The sequence below is a fragment of the Alosa sapidissima genome, chromosome 19 (assembly GCF_018492685.1).
Source record: "Alosa sapidissima isolate fAloSap1 chromosome 19, fAloSap1.pri, whole genome shotgun sequence".
NCBI classification, from domain to species: domain Eukaryota; kingdom Metazoa; phylum Chordata; class Actinopteri; order Clupeiformes; family Clupeidae; genus Alosa; species Alosa sapidissima.
Window position 1 is genome coordinate 28,424,746 of NC_055975.1, and position 15,636 is coordinate 28,440,381.

Consider the following 15,636-nt stretch of genomic DNA (forward strand, 5'->3'; position numbering starts at 1 on the left):
CCTTACTTCCACTATATTCTATAGTGACACCTTATGACCATCCCTGGTATTAACTAGGGGGCAGTTGGCAGAAAAAGACACTCACTCGGTTGATAAAACTGGACATAGTCAGTCATCCGCTTCAAAGTCACGCTACCGTAAGGCTAATAATAGCTGTGTCCTCACACTATCGCACGTGACAATTAACTTAAAAAGATAATTTTTTCCTCTTCTGGCGTATCGTGACAGGAGAACCATGCCAACTTTGGATGTGGTTATCTTAGCGATACTTTTTGCAATACCCTCGATATACATATCGTTGGAAGGCTTAGTCAATGGCCGTTCATGTGAGCACATTAACTTCATTTTGTCAATTTTACCAAAACAACTGGTTTCGCCTTGCAGGGTCACATATACTCCCGTGAGGGAATTTTGGTCTCAATTTATCCCAATCCGTGAATTAGTGAAACACACTCAACACACAGTGAACACACAGTGAGGTGAAGCACACACTAATCCCGACACAATGAGCTGCCTGCCACAGCGGCGCTCGGGGAGCAGTGAGGGGTTAAGGGCAAGGGGCCCTTGCTCAAGGGCACTTCAGCTGTTCCTACTGGTCGGGGTTCGAACCGGAGTGCTAACCAGTAGGCCACGGCTGCCTGACAAATCTGAATAACGGCTCAATCGGAATAAAAATTACACATATAAACACCTAGATCGGAATAAAACTGCAGATCCGATTAGAATTGTAATCTGAATGAATGGGATGGTGTATTCCATTCTTACTATGATTGAACAGCCATGTATACGCTCAATCGGGTTGCCTGCTAGATTTTCAAGCAAAAGCAAAGCAGGAACGGCTATTCCGATCAAAGATTCTAGAGTCCAAATAACCACCTGCTCGGAATAGAACATAGCCCATGTAAACAGATAACACAAAGTTTTAATTCAGAATAGTTTAATGGGAATGACAAAAAAACTCTCCAGGTAAACCTTCCTAGTATTGTTTATAGATATGTATGCAAGTGGTGGTCATTGAAAACAATCGACAATCAAGTGTCAAACAAGTTCCTTGACTATTCCTGAGTGGATCACTCTCATGGTCTATCCATATGAACAACGATAGATATGTAAACATGTTTAAATTTAGTTCAAATAATAATCAGTCAAGAATAACCATCAAATGTGTCAAAATTTGATATGTATGTGTGATTAAATTAATCTTTCAGGCTCTCAACTCGCTCAGGCACTGATTTAAGAATATATCCTGTCAAATAAAACCTCTGAAAAACATACATGATCTTGTTTTTTAGGGTTTTTTTTAGCAAATGCAATTACCCGATAAGCTGTTGGTTATAGCAAAGCTGTTGCTGTAATTTTTCTTTTTTTTCAGTGGTGCAGCTGCAATGTTCAGTAGTTTTGAAAATATTAAGTGAATATGCAAATGGGGAGTCTTGTTGGACACACACCAGTGCATTGCACACTCTGCCACATCTTACGCATTTAATGTGCATTCAACTTGTTTATTCCTGTTCCATGTTGTCTAGATATTTCAGAGGAGAATCTCTCTGTAAACAGGTAAACAAACACAAACACAAACATAACACGGCTGTGAATGCAGCTTGTCAATACACACAAATACACAGTCACACAGACACACCCACGCATACACACCCACTCAAAAGCACACATAGAAACACACACATAGAAACACATAGCAAGTGAGGAAGAGGAAGATAGAGGTGCAGAAGCAGAGAAAGGAAGAAAGAGAGGATGGATGTGTGTGTGTGTGAGTGAGTGTGTGTGTGAGAGTGTGTGTGTGTGTGAGAGTGTGTATGAGTGTATGTGTTTGTGTGTGTGTGTGTGTTTGTGTGTGTGTATGTGTGTGTGTGAGAGTGTGTGTGTGTGTGTGAGAGTGTGTGTGAGAGTGTGTGTGTGTGTGTATGAGTGTATGTGTTTGTGTGTGTGTATGTGTGTGTGTGTGTGTGTGTGTGTGTAAAGGGAGTGGAGAGTGTGGAGTGTAAATAAGCATCCTGCTTTAACTGGCTCTCTGTCCCTTTGTGGTGATTAGCCCAGTCCCAGGGGGCTGGGTGAGTTAGCAGAAGCAAGAGCTCTCTAATGAGCTGCGCTCTCACCCACGCCCCCCCCCCTACACACACACACACACAACCCATCCCATGCCACAGAAGAGCCAGTGGCTGAGCTGGAGTCCCATGGGGGGGTGCGGGGGGGCGTGCTGCACCTGTTCCCCCCCGCCCCCCACACACACACACACACCCAAACACCGCCACTGTAATCAGTGCATTGCTGTACTCCCTGGCCAGCAAGAGCCAAGTGTCCAAAGATCAGGGGTATTCCAGTCTAGTGGGGCTTTGGCCACTGTTGACACACACACACACACACACACACGCACACACACAAAAAGCAAACACACTTATGCACACACTCATACATAAATAGACACACACACACACACACACACACACACTCTCTCACTTTCACACACACACACACACACACAGATGCACTCTCTCACTTTCACACACACACACACAGATGCACTCTATCTCTCACTTTCACACACACACACACACAAATAGTCTTTTGAAGGCCCCTTGAAGTTCACACACATCTCTCAAAAAACACGTATAACTTACTGGGATTGTTTAGCTCTGTAAGTGCCATAATTAGTTATTGCCCAGATTGTTTACGAATTTCACCAAGAAATAACGGCACTTCTGTCAGGAGTAATGCTTTCACAAAAGGAACACCTGTAAAATACACCCAGCTGCGCTCGACCCCGCCATTTAAAACAGCCTTGCCAGCTATTTGAGGAGCAGTGTGTGTGTATGTGTGTGTGTGTGTGTGTGTGTGTGTGTGTGTGTGTGTGTGTGAGAGCAGTCTGTTTACGCAGCGAGAGGCAGCCTCTCACACCTCCATGGTGGCGCGGCCGCCTCGGGCAGACGCAGAACAAAAGAGGTGCCGTTGGCAGATGGAACCGGACCGAGACCAGGGACGCAACCCTGCCGATGCCCAACTCCCTCCGAGCCATCTCAGAAAGGTGTGTGTTGACGTGTGTGCATGTTTATGTATGTGTGTATGCTGATGCATGCACGCGTGTGTGTGTGTGTGTGTGTGTGTGTGTGTTTACGCTCGCACGTGTGTGTGTGTGTGTGTGTGTGTGTGTGTGTGTGTGTGTGTGTGTGTGTGTGTGTGTGTGTGTTTACGCGCGTGTGTGTGTGTGTTTACGCGCGTGTGTGTTTGTGCATGTGTCATCAGCGGATCTCAGGGGATATTGGTGTAGTAGCAGGTGTGTGTGTGTGTGTGTGTTTGTTAGGCCACAGGAGGAGGAGGATGGTATGGACAGGAGAGTTTACCTGCAGCAGGAGGAGGGAGGAAGTGCAGCGCAGGGCCCATCTCTCTCTCTCCCTCACCCCGGTGATTATCTCCACGGCAGCCTGATGCCGGGTAAACAAAAGGCAGGTGGGTCTCCAGAGCCCTGGGACCACGGATCTCATAACAACCTGCCGTGGCCCTTCAACCCCCCCACCCCCCCCAATCGCAAATACACACACACACATTCAACTAGTCCTAATCTCATACACTCTCTCTCTCACACACACACACACACACAGACACACTTTATCTCACTCATGCGCACAGACATACACACACACAAGGACACACAAGCACTGTTGGTCACACACACACACACACACACACACACATATGCACCTAAATGCACACACACATACACACATACTAACAAAACACACTTACTCCCCTCGAACTGAAGGCCTCATTCAACAAGTGCTTCTGTGCAACCTCAATAATGTTCAATGCCAATTCTTCCTCATCTTGTGCACGGACCTTGACAATGGTTTCTTACGATTTAATCTTTTTTCTGCTGATTCCGGACTCTCCTTGAACAGTGTATAGCCATGTGGATAAGAGTGTGGCTACCCGACAAATATTTAGAATTTTTTTGACCCGGTTCGGACAAATATTTAGAAATTGTAGTCGGGTTCGGTTCGGGTTTGGACACATGGGGGCGATATGCATTGGAAGCTTTACATTTAAATTCCTTATTATGTTGGGTAACCAACAGGTCTGCTTTACATGATGCAAACGTTTGTTTTTTGAGAATAAAGTAAAATGTATTTTTGCCTGTCAGGTTCGGGTCGGGTTCGGACACAACTCTGTCGGACGCGGGCCGGGTTCGGACAGAAATTTGCGGCCCGATCCGCACTCTAATGTGGATCTGTCTCAGTCACATGAAACATGTTTTTAAGAAAACATTGTGAATGGGAAGTCACAAGAAGTAAAGTTCACAAAGGCTAAACAATCTTCATTACTGTTACGGGTGTTTCTTGGTGTTTTATGCCCCCAACGTTGCGTTTCTTGGTGTTTTATGCCCCCAACGTTGTCTTTAAGGAAGTGCTGCCTGGAAGGCGCTATGGTTAGGCATGGGTTAGGGTTAGGGTTGGGGTTGGGGTTAGGTGCCTTTAAGTCAGCGGTGGCAGCACTGCCTGGAAGACGACGTTGGTGGCATAAAACACCATCGAGCGCACATTGCAGTGTAAGTCTGTGTTAAGTTATAATTGATATCCAAATTCAGCTACTGACAACAAAACTTCCCAAAGGCTAAACCATTTTCATTGCTCTTATCGGAGACAAAAGAGTAATGAAAATGCTTCATTTGCTATTTGTAATTGCTTCATTTGACCTGCATGATGTACATTGCTATATAAGTCAGTTATAATGGATGTCCAAATTCAGGTACTGACAACATAAGAACATTTATATGAATATAAAGGTGTGACTTTGGACTAAAACAACAGATTATTAACGAAAGTTTATCATTTTGGTTACAGTAATCATACTTTCCATGATACTGACAAATGCACATTTTCTACAGCATGTATGTGTGGATATGGCTGGGTAAGATTTGAGTTTGTGGTTAGCAACCAGCGTAAGAATTAGAACTAGAACCATTTGAATTGTTTAAGAGTTAGAACTAGAATCTTTAGAATAATATAAGGTTTCACACAGTATTGCTACAACTTATGTAAGTAAACTCACTCTAATAAGAACACAATGTGGGGTCAAATGGAGTAATGGCAAGAGTGAAGGCAGTAGCAGGCCACTTGATATGAAGTGGTTTGGTTGAGATTGGTTTGACACCGCTGGTCAGTCCCGGCTCCCGTGGGGCCAGTGGCCCATGTGTGACCAGGGTGGCCGGTGAGGCCCGGATGGGATCTGACAAAAGGGCACATGTCAACGGAGAGCTGTCCATCACGGATCAGCATAAACAGGGCAGCATGGGGCGCTAATCCATGTCTGCTCTCCCGCAGTTTTTCCCTACAGCCCTCTAACAGTGTGTGTGTGTGTGTGTGTGTGAAAGAAAGAGAGAAAGATTGTATCTTTGTGTGTGTGTGTGACTAGCTATGTTGATGACAGTTCATGTGAGGTTTTTTGTTTGTGCGGACATCAGCACATGTGTGTGTGTGTGTGTGTGTTTGAGCGTGTGCGCGCGTGTGTGTGTGTGTGTGCTAGCGTGTGTGTGTGTGTGTGCTAGCGTGTGTGTGTGTGTGTGTGTGTGTGCTAGCGTGTGTGTTTTCCTCCTGCCGTCTCCCTCCACAGGGGGTACTTAGACCACGCCATGTGACCCGGGTGGCCCGGGGAGAGGCCCCAGGAGTCACCGGCAGGCTGCAGGTGAGGCCCAGCCACAAGCTGTCCCTCCACCCAGCAGGACCAATCACACACACACACACACACACACACACACACACACACCTGCAGCCGGGGGTGGAGGTGGAGGCTGGGGGATGGGAGTCCACACAGACCTCCTGTCCCTTAGATACCCTCTGAGGATCTGTGTCACCAGCACTTTTAATTACCTCTGTGGTCTTCATTAATTCATGGGTCTTTATGCCCTGCAGTCTGGAGAGATGGAAAAGAGAAAAAAAGAGAGAGAGAGAGGGAGAGAGAGAGAGAGAGAGAGAGAGATGGAGAGGGATTTAGAGAGAGGGAGAGATAGAGAGCATGATAGATGAATGGAGAGAGATAAAAAAGGGAGAGAAAGAGACAGACATGGAGGGAGAGAGCAAGTGAGATAAAGAGTGAAAGAGGGATTGCAAGAGGAGAACATATAGAGAGAGAGAGAGAGAGGGAGAGAGAGAGAGAGAGAGAGAGAGAGAGATAGAGAGAGGAAGAGAGAGAGAGAGAGAGAGAGAGAGAGAGAGAGAGGAAGAGAGAGAGAGAGAGAGAGAGAGAGAGATAGAGAGATAAATAAGGATAGAAAGAGTGAGCGAGACCTTTCCAAAACAACAGTAGCCTCAGTGGCGGTGTTGTTAGCGGTGGTGGTGGTGGCGGGGGCAGTAATAACAGGGAATCCGCAGATCTCTCCTCGGGGACATCACAGGCCAGCGTGGGGCCAGTCCTCCGTGCAGACAAACATATTGTGCTCCAGGCCCAAGGGTCAGCCTGCCAGGGCCACCTGGTCTTTACCCAGCAGACTCCGCAGCAAACGAGTCCCTGTGGCCGTGCTGTTGGTCCACGGAGCATGGACACTGGCCACCTGTGGCACAGCCTATTATGTCTTCCAGGGGATGGGTAAATGCACTCAATTGATTTGAGACGTTTAGAAAGGCTTGGTCAAAATGACCATAATGACACGAGGGATTTGGGGTTATCCCTTAGAGGCTGGTTGGAGACCTCAGCCCTGTTTATTGGCCTGCTTGGAGATACTTGTAGTGTGCACTTTCACTTCATAGGCTCATGTCAGCCACACGAAGAGGATTTCATATTGCCTTAATCAGATACAATCTGGCATATAAAAAGAACAAAACGTATTCTGGATGAATGGATAGACTGGATACTGTAGGATTTCACGTCCGTGATCCATAAAGATACAACTCATGACTGCATGATGTATCACAGAGGAAGGCTCAGGCTCTCTGCAGCTGCAGTGGCTCTGATGGCAGTCGGGTGGCGTTCAGTCTACAGCAGCTCTCTTTGTTCTGCTGACGCTTGATGGAGGCACTGTGTGGAGAGAGAGTGAGAGAGAGAGAGAGAGAGAGAGAGAAGGAGAGAGAGAGGAAGAGGGATGAGGCACCCTGGGAAAGGAAAGTTAATACTGTGGCAGATGTGCACCGCCCCAGTCCTGCCCTCCTCGCCATGCGGCAGGAGCGTCACCAACTCCGCCCGACTCTGTCTTCCGCTCTTCTCTCTCTCCACTCTTCTCTCTCTCCACTCTTCTCTCTCTCCACTCTTCTCTCTCTCTTCTTCTTTTCTGTCCCTCCCTCCCTCTTTGTGTGTGTCCTTTCTCTGTATATCGCTTTCCATCCTCCTGCTCTCTCTCTCTCTCTCTCTCTCTCTCTCCCTCTCTCTCTCTCTCTCTCTCTCTCTCTCTCCCTCCCTCTCTCTCTCTCTCTATAGTAGATAATGTATACAAAGCTCATGCTCACACACACACAAACATATACATGCATACTTGATACAAGCCCATGCAGGTTGATATATAGAATCTGCAACAAATATTCCCACCCCAGTGAGTTATCCCCCCCCCCCCCCCCCTCAGGTTCCCAAGAGTGAGGTAGAGCAGAGCAGTGTAGCGAAGAACATCGTGCTTCCACTTACCCCCCCATCTCCCAACCATTCCACACACCCAGTACCCCCACCTCCCACCCCCCCCCATCCCTGTGCCCCCACCTCCCCACCCCATCTCCAAACCATCTCACACACCCAGTACCCCCACCTCCCACCCCCCCCATCCCAGTACCCCCACCTCCCCACCCCATCTCCAAACCATCCCACACACCCAGTACCCACCTCCCAACCCCATCCCAGTACCCCCACCTCCACCCCCCCACCCCAGTACCTCCACCTCCCATCCCCCCCATCCCAGTACCCCCACCTCCCAACCCCCCCCATCTCCAAACCATCCCACACACCCAGTACCTCCACCTCCCACCCCATCTCCAAACCATCCCACACACCCAGTACCCCCCCCATCCCTGTGCCCCCCACCTCCCATCCCCCCCATCCCAGTACCCCCCCCCATCCCTGTGCCCCCCACCTCCCATCCCCCCCATCCCAGTACCCCCACCTCCCAACCCCCACCCCGCTCCGCTCTTGCTCTCCTTCCTCTTCAGTGCCGTCACATGACGCCGTGATTGACAGGCCCCCCGACGAGGCCGAGTTGGAACAGATGGAATATGAATGGTTCATTCGTGTATGAAAAAGGTGTCTGGGCAACAGAGAGGTGGGGTGGGGTGGGGGGGTGAGGTGGTGGTGGGAGAGTAAGGGGGTGAGGTAGGGAGGGTGCACTTCAAAGTTAAGCACAACTAAGAGTCTTTGTTTTGATGTTTGTTTGTTTGATTGATTGTGTGTTTATTTGTTTCAGTTGTTTGTATGGTTTCTTAATAAATGCTCATTTGGACGGAGATATGGGCCCTGCTACTCTCTCCATCCGGTGTCTTCTCTCTGACTTTTATGTCTCTTCCACTCTCTCGCTCTCTTTCCCTCTCCTCTTCTCTCTCTTTTCTCTCTCTCTTGTTCTTTCTCTTGCAGACAGATACATAAGCACACACATATGCATCAACACACGCACACACACACACACACACACACACAGTCTGTCTAAGTTTTCGGGTCCAAATAAATGTCAAAGAATTTACAGATAAAGTTTCAGTGATGTTTGATGTATACAGTGCCAGATGTTATAAACAAACATCAAGGGCAGTCTCTTGTCAAATAAGTAACTTTCCCAAGGACATATTTGGCTACAGCACAACAAATGCATATCTTGTGTCTCTGTGTATGTTCATATAATTTTAATGAATCCAAATCAGAGATATATAGATACCGATTTTCTAACCTGATTTTTTTTTTGCAAATTAAGACCACTGCAAAATATGTCAGATTTGAAAACCATATTTATTTTGTTTTTAGCCATGTTATTGTTTATGCATTGTTTATTTTAAGCATTCTCTTTTTGTCTGTTAATCTATTTATTACAGTAACATCAGCCCTGCTAAACTCCTGTTTTTTTATGATAAAAGTTAATGGTATGCAGGTTCAGGTATAGTTGGCGACTGTAGAGCTCCCTCTAGAGTGGCGATATATTTATATTTTAACCTGCCCTTGTAAATAGCCTACTTCTCATGGCTTGTTACCCCTGTACACAATGAAAATGCTTTTGTTGTGGAGGTGAAGGATTATCTCCAAAGAGTTATATACTGACAAGATAATGTAAATAGTGCATCATTTAAAAAAATTGTGGGCCCGTTTACTAAATTGTATCAAATGAATGCACTAAAATGAGTTCACAATAGAGTGGCGAAGTCCCGCCCCTTCCGTTTGCCTCCATGGGACCTATCTTTCAAAAAAATTTGAACGGCAGTCTATGGCGAAAAAGAAATTATTTTCTGGTCCCGGTTGACTTATGCCTTGAATTACCCATATGATGTTTGTCAATTTTAAAGACAATTTTTCATGTAAAGACATTTGCAGTTTGTTTTCGTAACTACTGAATTACAACATTGTGAAAGATCGTAATTCCAACGACTACAAACCCATCAGTCGCGCTAGTGACGTTAGCTCATTCACAGCCACACTAGATTGTACAAGCATACCAGCAACAGGTCTTAATTGGGCTTTCCTTGCCGAAGAAAATACCATGAGTCAGAGGATTAAACACATCAGGTAAGTTGTATTCGTCCATAGACTGAACATTACATACTGTTAAGTGACATAGCAGGCAGCAACAGGGCTGCCAACTTTTCAAAAAACCTTGGAGTGAGATTTGGTGGGGCCAACCAAAATTTTGCTGCGGAAATGTTTGTTTGGCTCGTTCAGCATTATACCGTACAGTAAAAAAAAGTACATTGGTTCTCAGGTGTAGGGACCAGGGTCCCAGAGTTAAATTAACATTGGTATCAAAGGGATCTAGCCTAATGCTAGGACCATGGGCGATGGAGGCATTCTGAAAGTGGGTGGGACATTTCAGTAGGGGGTATGGGGGTCCTCCCCCAGAAATTTTTTTTTGGACTAGATGCAATTTCCTGAATTCTGGTACATTTTACCAGGTTATTTAGATACTTCTATATAACAAAATAAAGCCAGCCTACGAAATTAATAAAAAGTAAATCATGCATAATTTAAAAATAACTCAATATATAGGCTACTTGGCTACGCAATAAGGTTTCCATTACAGCACTGCGGACGTTCAATGAACGCATGAAAGCGGATACAGTAAATTAAATATCAAACTAAAGCGAAAATGTCATGCTTTTGAAGGCCTACCATTGTGCAGTCTAGCTGTGGTTAGTGACGTGATGCTGTTAATGGGGAGTTTTACATAAACCTATAGGTTATTATTTATTTGGCGTACAAACAGCACTGGTATTTCGCACGGCAATAGTGGGGGGGTCCAAACTAACAATTTTAAAAAGTGGGTGGGTGTTTTGTAAGAATTTAAGAAATGTTTGTATATTTTAACTTTTAAATGCATCAATCTGGTGCACTTTTAAAAATAAATTCCGAGGTCAGACTTGCTTATTTTTATGGAAATATTTGTGCTGTAGCCTAAGCTATTTTGCACTTCAGAATTATAACCATGCATACACAGGTGGAATAGTTATGGTGATATTGCAATAAGTTCACAACCACAAAAACATATGGTCCATTTCACAGTTCAGAAATGTTCAGCACTCCATGAAATTATGCAGAAGTGGTCACCTGTGTTTTTCAGCTAGTTCATTTAAGATAATATATTGGTCATTGTAAACGCCATAGCCTACAGGCTATTCCTTTTTCAGGATGTACCCATATCTGCATGATGTGAATGTATGCATATGGCTTATGTCAGGCTTTATATCAATATTTGTGTCTCCTTATTTGATTTTCTTTATATTTTTGCATTAATGTCACTAGAAAGCATGGCAATATAAATATATTAATTTATCTGTGTAAGTGGGATTGGCTGGAACCTGACAATATAAGAACCATGATAGTGGGATAATCTACTGAGCAATTTACAAAAATGTATGTAGGCCTACTGACAAATAGTTTACATTAGAATACATTATAATTTCGCCCCAATGAGGCTATGTAGAAATGTGTTGCAATTTCAAAAACAGAGGCATGCTTTATATCCTCGTATTCGGTACGGTTTGCTGTTTATTGTGATATTAGGTTTGCCACATGTTGTGTGAAGGGTTAGTGAGATATTACAACCGAGAGTAATGGGTGTGCACTGTGTGCAAAATGCAAATATGATTAGCCTAAATTGCACGTCGGTTCAATGATAATTTTCTCGCGAACCATTTATCACAGCAAATTGGCGCTAATATCATTGGAAAGCTTAGATTCCGCTCGTTCACATGATGTGTGATATCATGTATAGGTTTAGTTTAGTTGAACCTCATCTGCCAGGTATTTGACCTACCACGTTGACACTTCAGCGTGAAAAATACTCAAAGCATAGGCCTACCTGAAGCCAGGGTTAATGCGCCTGGGATGGCTTTTGAAGTAGCATCGCAAATGAGAGAAAATTTAGAAAATTCCACAGACAAGGGGTGCTCTTGAACCCTCTCACCGTCTCTGAAAGCATAACCGTGGCTCAACAGGTAGATCTATAGGCTAAACTCATTTTTCAGGCACCTGACCGACCGGGTTGACACTTCAGCGTGAGAAATCGTGGGTGTGGCGTGTGAGTGTGTGAAACTAATCAAATGCGTGTGTCTCACGGTCAATGCGTGAGAGTTGGCAGCTATGCAGCAAGACGCAACCGTTAACTAGCATAACAGCTCTTATCGTTTCATTACGTTGGTGACGTACATCGTTCGAGACGAGAGATGTAGTCAAAGATCCTTGATTACTAGCTCCGCTTGAACCCTCTCTGATGTAGTCCACTGAGTGGATTCGCACAAAACCAACATAACTTTTGAAGTCTATCGAACAACAGTACTTTCTTGACGTGAACAATTATCTTTTAAATTCACACACATCATATGTGAAATTTGTGGCACAATTCAAACTGGACCAAAAAATAATTGTTATCTCTCCATTAACTCCCGTTCATCATTTTTTGAAAGATAGGTCCCATGGACCGGAAGTAGAAGGGGCGGGACTTCACCACTCTATTTACTAAAATGAGCACATAATATATTACATTCTAAGGGGCGGGACTTCACCACTCTATAATACAGCACCACAGTACAGCACTACACTACTAAAATGAGCACATAATATATTACATTCTATGCACAAATAAAATGATTGAGAATATAATCATCTCATAATTGTTAAAAAACGAGTGCACAATTTGGTCAAATGAGCCTCCAGGGCTCCGTGTTGAATTAATGTAGCCTACTAGCCTACTCATTTTCTACCAGTCGCAAAACAAGAATAATTTTGTTTATACATTTCAAACAACTTTGAAATGTATAAAACTGAACTGGCAGAAAAAAAATCTTGTGAACATCACAAACAGCTGAATTTGGTGAAACCTTATATTATCTCTGGCTTTGTCTCTGTCTCAGCAGCAAGTACTGTAGGCTAGCCTAGTTGGTTATCTTGCAGATACACTATAAAACTCTGAGCAAGACATCATCTTGCGCTACTATAGGCCTATGTGACCCACAGTGGCTCAAACGAAGTGCATTCTCTGCTGGGATAGTGATGACAGACAAACTGAGAGGGATAAATAAAAGCAGCAAGGTTTCCCTTTTATCTCAAACAAATTGTGTATTCTTTGTTCATAGTCTAACTCATTATACTGATCTGTCGTGGATTTGCACTGAGTTGAGTATCAATAATACGGAACAAAATGTGTTCCGTATCAATTTAATACGGAACACATTTTTTTCCTTTCAAATACGGGATTTCATATTTTACAGAATGGTTGGCAACCCTAGCTACGTCTATGCTGTGTGGCTATGCTAGATAAATGACTCCCCTATTACAAGTTTGTTTGCCATCAAATTGGCTTCTTAAAGGTTATATTAAGGTGAAAATCTTGCAGTATACCTTTAAGGCCCATCCTCGATCCAACGATAACTTTAAAGGAGCGATGTGTAGGATTGTTACCGAACGTTCTGTAGGCCAAAATCAAAACACTGGTGAACGTTCTCAAGACGCGAGCCTCTTCTGGGTTGCCAGATGTAATGCAGACTTAGTTAACGTTAGTTGACCTGCAGCTGTTTCTACGTTTCTACAACTATGACCCAGCTACACATTACGGAAACAGTGAAAACAAAAAATACCTCTCTAACCAACGTAACATATTTAGCTGAAGTTAGCGATGCAGATGAAGTTTAGACTAGGCTACCTGTCGTGGAGAAATATGGCCAGCTCTGCGTCAGACTTGATATTCTTTGTTTAACAAAGACGTCGCCATCTCAGGAAGCTCCTCCGATGTCCACTTAATTGGTTTCTTGTTTTAATTTTGGCAATGTGCCTTCCTCTCGTAGGATAGGCTACTCGTTTATGACTACAACTGACAGCTGTTGACAGTTGGCCTTTGCTAATTTGGCAACCCAAATGGGGGGACGCGACAGCCCATTATTAATACGCTATTCTAGAATTAATCGTTCAAAACATAAACGAAAATTCCAGGAGATTCCGTTCCTCATTTTTTTTTACTGGTTTTACGGGGTTTTACGGGTTATAGTAATGTTGTCAAATAAGCCATTACTTCAATTCATCGTGTTTCCTTACTCTCTGATGACATATGGTGATAATTTTTGGAATGGTTACAATTTATTTTCTATTATTTCCTACATACTGGTCCTTTAACAGTAACCATAAAATAAAAAATAAACTAACAAAAACAAAACAGTTTTAATCACTCTAGGTCATAAGGACAGCAACATCCACCCAATACACTATAACTACAACAACATATCATTAGGCATCACTTTAAGAGCGATTTTGTGAATTTTAGGCATCATCACAATAATGAATATGGATATTCTAGAAAGCCTTTCCTTATTATTGGTCAGTGTGGCCATTTATCATTAGTCACAGACTTAAACTCTTTTTATTTGGCAGTATGGACAGATCTTAAAGGGGTCATAGAATGCAAAACCAAGTTTACCTTGGCATAGTTGAATAACTGCAGTTTGGTATGTAAAATAAACATACAGGGAATCTCAAAGTCCCATTGTCACCTCCTTCATATGGAAATCTCACAACTTGAAACTGCTGCTGTAAAATCAGAACAAAGCGAATCAGGCAAATCAGAACAAAGTGGCAGTGGGATTGAGTATTCCAGGCTGCACCTTATTGACCTCAACAGTCCCGCCCCTCCTCCGAGAGAGCTTAGTTTCTGGAAGTATAGGTTTCCCATTCATTTCATTCTCCAACTGATGTCTGGAAAAATCCATAATGAGTTTTAGACCATACCTTAGGCTAACCAGCTACGACGTTACTCATAATCGTACAACATACAGTAAAAATGAACACAAAATCCAAAAAAAGGTACAAGACTGTGTACATATTTTAAATTCCGAGTGAGAGAACTACTATCCCATGAGCCACACATTGGTTCTGACAGCAACGGGCGTGGGAACAGTGGCATAAACATTTCCATGGCAACGGCGATCTCTACCAATCAAGGGCTCTGCTTTTACCGGCTTTTACACGTCAGGATGTGTAGTAGTAGTGTAGTACTTTTCTGTTAAATCGCGAATAAAACATTTTGGTAACGCTTTAGAATAGCATATGCTTATTAACCATGGGAACTTGGTGGGGATTGTCGTTGATGAGGTTCATGTCACATACAAATGGTAAATTTCAAAACGTTAACGTTAGCTACTTACCTAACTTGTATGTTAAAATATGGCATTAGAAGAACGCTTTGTTGATCTGATTGGTTGATTTGGCCCGTCTATCACCAAACACTCTTAAACACTCTATTCAGGCAGAGTATTATTTCTAGCTATATTGTCACTCTGCAAGTACAACATCCAATCTAAGCTGATTTCTCGTGCTGAGTATAATGTGTGCGTTTGAGCCACACGTGCTTCTTAGTCCTGCATACGATTGGCATATGGAGGTAAGACAACGTTCCAGACCATATTTAGCACAACAGGAGCAGTACCAGAGTAGGCTCCAGCATGCTGATACCTGTGTATGTTTGTGGAAACAGAGACATCATGTAATTTCTGGGCTACTTATATCTAGATGAGGCCTGAGTCTTCAACAGTGAGACACCATGTCATTTCAGGCTGCTTGTATCTGGAAGAGCTCCTTGTCTGTATACCCACAAAGAGACCCCTTCCTCTGGACATACTGTAGTTGTATCGTTTTGTGATTTGCAAACAAGTAGGACACATTCTGCATTAGGCCTAGCTCTCTCAATAGTAATGCATAAATTGAGCACTCCAAGGATGGCCTACTCAAAGGTCCTGTAAGAAGGTCTTAACCAAGGTCTCCATTTTAGCTAATTTATTTTGGCCATGTGAAACCTGCTAACACAGAACAGATACACTTTCTGTTGGCTAATGATGCCTTTGTCTTCCTTGAGAGTCATTTGATGGTAACCCACAAAGTTTCTCTTGTCATTCTCCCCTTTGCATTTGGATCTATGGGTTATCATCCCCCAGTCTCAGATAACAGATGTAACAACATTTAATGTGATGGATTAGG

The 15,636-nt window shown here is 43.8% G+C and overlaps 1 long non-coding RNA gene across 1 annotated transcript; it reads right to left on the reverse strand.

Moving 5' to 3' along the window:
- Positions 1 to 1,270: 1,270 nt before the first annotated feature.
- On the reverse strand, positions 1,271 to 13,086 carry LOC121693326. Its single transcript, XR_006025464.1, has 4 exons — positions 13,015 to 13,086; positions 6,898 to 7,023; positions 5,776 to 5,922; positions 1,271 to 1,547 (listed from the first exon to the last, which is right to left on the reverse strand). It is a non-coding gene; the product is annotated as an uncharacterized LOC121693326 (long non-coding RNA).
- Positions 13,087 to 15,636: the final 2,550 nt, after the last annotated feature.